Raw genomic sequence first — 6,244 nt, 5'->3', positions numbered from 1 at the left:
AGAAGTACAAATTAACCATCATAAAAGCTATCTACCTTTCTTTTTCAGGGAAGGAAAAGCCTTTTTTTCATTCATACAGAAAAGTAAACCCAGTAGTCGTAGTTCAACCTTAGCCATGGGTTGAGAGGAAACACAGAACACATTACTCACCAATTGGTTATAGCAGTTCCAAACCTCAAAAAAACTTTCTGTTCACAGACACATACATTAATTTTAGTTCTTAATTCATAATGACCTACAAACAAGACAAACAATACAGAGTGCCAAACCAAACAAATAGAAAGACAAACCAACAAGAACTTAAAAAAAAGAAAAAAGAAAAACATGAAAAGCAAGATACTTTGACTTCTGCTACCCAATCATGACCAGATTCCCTCTGGCTGGCTGCCATCTGGCGTAGACCAAATGGTTTTATCATAAACAACTAAATGCCAGATTCCATGTTTCTGCCACTAGTTGTACACAAATCAAAACCATAACTACATCCAGACTTTACAACTAGAAACACAGAACCAGAAATCTGGAGATTTAGGCCAAGTAAACTCTATTGTCACATGAGAGTGAACTCAGGAGTTAGCAAGATTATGTCTAGTGAAAATAGCCCACTGGTTCCCTTCTCTGGCAATGCAGTGTACTCAGATCTTATAGGTAAAATTCACCTGGAATTCTCAGTGGGATCTGAAACAGCCAAAAGAAGACTCAGAGAGAAAGTAATTTAGAAAAAAAAATTTTACTTGCCAAGGAAGTTACTAAGGGGGCCAGTATTTAAAGGGCTGGCTCACCACAAAACAAACCAGAATAAATGAACAAACATGCATTAAAAGGAAAATACTCAAAAAGTTGCCAAGTTTATCAAGTTAACACTCTGTAAATAGAGGAAAAATAACAATTTTCTCACATGATTATCTGTAAAGCTTCCCCCCATATCTTCAGATAGTCGCATTGCAAAAGTCAAAAACAGAATTGTTTTTGTTTGAGATCAGTAATTTATAGGAAGGCTCAAGGTTTCATTTAATTTGGGATCCAGAGCTGGATCCTGGCTTTGTCCTGTTTTGTTTTTGTTTCCCCAGTGTGCAAAATGGTGTACGTGCCGAAAGGTATGTGTGGGGGGGTCCAGCTGCTTGCTGCTTCAAAGCCAGTAAACAGGTCAGATTGGTGGAAAGGAAAGTTTGCTTTATTTCAGATGCCGGCAACTGGAGGGGCAGGTGGAGGGTGACAGACATCTGTCCCCCTGCCCACAAGGAGAGGGTGAGAACTTTTATAGACAGAGTGTGGGGGGATGGTTACATGCAGAAACAGCACAGTCATCTCTAACAGTCATGTTCAAATTGGTCATCAGTGGTCTGACTACCATCATCTTGGTTGTTTTAGGTACAGTTAATCTTTAGTTCCTGGGTGCACTTGTTCCCATTTCTTTGCAGTCAGCTCTCAGAATTGTGGTAGCTCAGGTCCTGGGTACAGTCTAGTCATCAGGTAATTAACTTCTCCACCTGGGGTTTTAGTATCCATAAGACAGCTCACAGGATTTGGCTCAGAATATTATCTACAGCCCTTGAGAAAGAACTGAAGGTCCGTGACTATGCTTAATGACTACACTATTATTTAGTCTCCTTTGCTGGTTTCCCTTTGTTTCAGCATTTCTCACTTCTCTGATTAAACTCATTCTTTGACTAAAGTTTTCCACAGGCAAAAGGCAGGCAGAGGACCTGGTGGGGGGCAAGCACCATATGGTCCTGCTCCGTGTCATGTGTGTATGTTTGTTTCCGACCAGGAGGATGCAGTATGTACGCTTATCCTTAGTAGAAGCAGTCAGTGTCAATTTAGTTTCACATTTCTTTAGTTTCCTTCTTGACATCTCCCTCCACTAGTCTATCTGAATTATTATTTTATCTTAATTGAATTGCATGGTAACAAAGGCCATTTACTAAGCATTTATGTCAAACCAAAATATCATCTTACTTAACAGTCACAAAAACTCTGTGAGGTAAGTGTTACTCTTATTTTATACACACACAAAAAAAGTATCAAAGAAGTTAAATCATTTACTCAAGGACCCAAAGACCTATAAGTAGTAAGAGGCGAGGCTAAGCTTTAGACTCTTGCTTACTTCTGTTGTATCATTTTTATATTGTATTAATTGTCTTTCTCCACAAATCATAGGCTCCTTGACAGCAAGGATTATGTACTTCATGTCTTTGAATGACCAAAACAAAATATATGATCCAGTATGTAGTAGGTATATTAAAAATTATCTATCTTTTAGAATTTTATAATTGTTTAACAGGCAGAGATCTTATTTTTGAAAAACTAGTAAGCTCCCTGAAGGCAAGGAATGTTTAAGTTAAAACAAGAAATGGTAATGTCAAAGGTAAATGTCAGCTGATGGTCTGCCTGTGCCCATACTAAGATGTAGTTTAGGATTTGGACCTCAGCTTTACAAGTCAGTTCAGTTTAGTTGCTCAGTCATGTCCGATTCTTTACGACCCCATGGACTGCAGAACACCAGGCCTCCCTGTCCATCACCAACTCCCGGAGTTTACCCGAACTCATGTCCATTGAGTTGGTGATGCCATCCAACCATCTCATCCTCTGTTGTCCCCTTCTCCACCCTCCTTCAATCTTTCCCAGCATCAGGGTCTTTTCAAATGAGTCAGCTCTTCACATGAGGTGGCCAAAGTACTGGAGTTTCAGCTTCAGCATCAGTCCTTCCAATGAACACTCAGGACTGATCTCCTTTAGGATGGACTGGTTGGCTCTCCTTGCAGTCCAAGGGACTCTCAAGAGTCTTCTCCAACACCACAGTTCAAAAGCATCAATTGTTTGGCACTCAGCTTTCTCTATAGTCCAACTCTCATATCCATACATGACTACTGGAAAAACCATAGCCTTGACGATGGACCTTTTTTGCCAAAGTAATGTCTCAGGTTTTTAATATGTTGTCTAGGTTATACATAGCTTTTCTTCCAAGGAGCAAGCATCTTTTATTTTCAGAAACTCAATTCTGGCCATGTATTCAGAGCTGATTAGTTAGAGGGAATGCTCCTTTTGTCCAAGCTCAAAAGAACATGATGCATGGGCAAAACCATATTTTAGCTGGTCAGAGATGAGACTTTCTTAGACTGGTTTGTCTCCAGAACACAGATCACCTCTGTGTTCTCTGGATAGAGTAGTCCCCAAAATTTATGTCTCAATGTTCATGAAACCCTAGAATGAACCTAGACAGGTCAATTGAAACAGATGCATTTGATTTACATAAGGCCCATGGGTATGATAAAGGAAAAACTTGGGTCAGGTTACTTAACTTTTCTGAAAAGGAAAATGATGGTTACAATAAGAGTATCTACTGCCCAAGTTTCTTATGAAGACTATATCATATGACAAGCACTGAAAACCAACAAATATATATACTAGTTGTTACATTGATAAGAATTCTAATTCATTAGGTCATTTGGAGTCACTCCAATACTGGTCCTACTGTTCTGAGAATGTACCAGGCACCCTCTTGCCTTGGTGACTTTGAATATGCTGTTCTGTTTGCCTCTTTTCCTCGATTTGTCTTCATTTATTCAAATGTAATCTTCTTAACGAAGCCTTTCCTGACTATCCTAAAACATCTACTTCTCTCCTGCTTTTCCTCTATACTATCTATATCATCTACTACACTAGATATTTATGTATTTTCTGTTTCTTCTTACTAGAATGAGCTTCCCTGATAGATCAGTTGGTAAAGAATCTGCCTGCAATTCAGGAGACCCTGGTTCAATTCCTGGGTTGGGAAGATCCCCCGGAGAAGGGATAGGCTACCCACTCCAGCATTCTTGGGCTTCCCTTGTAGCACAGCCGGTAAAGAATCCGCCGGCAATGCAGGAGACCTGGACTTGATCCCTGGGTTGGGAAGATTCCCTGGAGAAGGGAAAGGCTACCCACTCCAGTATTCTGGTCTGGAGAATTCCATGGACTGTATAGTCCATGGGGTCCCAAAGAGTCGGATACAACTGGCCAATTTTCACTTCTTTCTTACTTGAACATGTTTCGTTAAGTATGGAGGTTTTTCCATGTTGTGTTCACCAGTACCTTAATGCCTATAAGACTGCCTGACAGAGAGTAGATACTCAAACATTTATTGACTACATGAAAGATATTCATTGCATGAACTACATGTAAGATCCAGGCTGTCTTCTTCCTGTTACATGGCACACAGAAGGTCTCTGGGCAAAATATATCTTTTACTAATATCAGTAGTTCTCAAAAATTACCCAGAAGCCCTGATTAGCCCCTTGATATAATTGGATCACATCATTCATTAATTTCAGTCATTCTTTTACCCATTAACCATTCATATTTATGGAATTCCTATTATATGCCAAATACTAGCTTGGTACTGGGGGTCCAGAAATGAATTTTCATAGAACTTATTCTAGCTGGGACAAAGATGGGACTGGGGATGGGAGAGAACAGAAGAACCATGTTTCTTATTTTGGTCACCGTGCTAAGCTATTAGTAAAATTATAAGCCCCTTTTCTGAGATATTTATGCTCTCCTATAGTCTCCTCCTAATACTTTGTGGTATCTCCCCTTCACCTAGCACTTGGTTTAATGAAGTATTGAATTTCTTGCTTTTTTCTTGTAACAGAATTTTCAGACAATTACTGTGTTGACCAAGACCCAAACCCAAAGTCGGAAGCAGCTCTGAATCCATGACTAATGCATCACATATAAATGGCAATGTGCAAAGACAACTTCTAGGAGATGCCACAGTAAAGATGTTTCTCACTGAATAAGTGGTTTTATGTCTCTTTGGGTAAAAGATGCATACTTTGGATGGAAGGAAAAGATGCATGCTTTACCTTCATTCATTCATTTGATGTTTAAGAATTACTTAATGAGATGTTACTTCATGAGTAGCACAATATGGTGCCCTGTATGGAAACAATTAAGTGTAAGATACAGACTGCACTGTCTAGCAGAAGGCACTTCCATTAAGGACACCAGACCAAAAAATATTAAGTTATATAGCACTATAAATAGATGTTAAGAGTTTCCATGTTATCCCCCCACCTACCCACTCCCTCTCCCAATCTAGCCATTTTGGTTTCTCTGACCACACTGGATCCTGTGGCTATGCTCTTGTGTGTACCTTAGATTTTTCTCATTCCTTGACTTTTTCCCACTTTCATCTTTTCTGTTCCATCATCCAGGATTTTCCACGGTCCAGGATCTTCATTCCTTTTGATCCCAGGCTGCAGAGATGCTTGAGAACATCAAGTTATTTAGTATATACATAACTTTCAGTTTAGTCTCTCAGTCGTGACCAACTCTTTGCAACCCCATGGACTGCAGCACGCCAGGCCTCCCTGTCCATCACCAACTCCCAGAGTTTACTTGAACTCATGTCCATTGAGTTGGTGATGCCATCCAACCATCTCATCCTCGGTCTTTCCCTTCTCCTCCCACCTTCAATCTTTCCCAGCATCAGGGTTTTTTCAAATGAGTCAGTTCTTCACATCAGGTGGCCAAAGTACTGGAGTTTCAGCTTCAGCATCAGTTCTCCTAATGATATTCAGAAGTGATCTCCTTTAGGATGGACTGGTTGGATCTCCTTGCAGTCCAAGGGACTCTCAGAGTCCTCCCCAACACCCCAGTTCAAAAGCATCAATTCTTCGGCACTCAGCTTTCTTTATAGTCCAACTCTGACATCCAAACAAGACTACTGGAAAACCTTTCAACAGGTTGCAACTGAACGTTTACAAGCAATCTGCCTACAGGGCCTGGGAAGTGCGGAAGGAAATTTTATTCCTATTGGAAGCCAGACTAGTGGAATAACTGAGGTACTGTCGTCACTGAGACTGAAAATACCCGGAAAAGCAAATTATACTAAATCAAGGACATAAAGTCTAAGCACACTAGAGTCCTTGCAGCAAAAATAGGAATAACCTACATATATTTGAATGACATCTAAGTTATAAAAATCAGTTTGGCCAGAGAGAAGACACGGTTACGAGCGTTTCCAGATAAACCGACAGTCATGGCACTCTGAGGACTTAACATCAAGGCAGAGCGATCGGGGAGTAAAATCTAGTGGCTAGCATTTCCCAAACTTCAGTTGCTTAAGGCAAACACAGGAGACAGCACCGCATTTTTCTCAAGGTAAAATACATCATATATGGGAGTTTAAAAATCAGTAATCAAAAGCGAACTTTTTCGCTTTCAGAGTTCCCTGAGCCTAACAGTGTAAAAGCGCGTT

Source organism: Cervus canadensis, chromosome 24, assembly GCF_019320065.1.
Source record: "Cervus canadensis isolate Bull #8, Minnesota chromosome 24, ASM1932006v1, whole genome shotgun sequence".
NCBI classification, from domain to species: domain Eukaryota; kingdom Metazoa; phylum Chordata; class Mammalia; order Artiodactyla; family Cervidae; genus Cervus; species Cervus canadensis.
Note: the sequence above shows the minus strand (reverse complement) of the source record.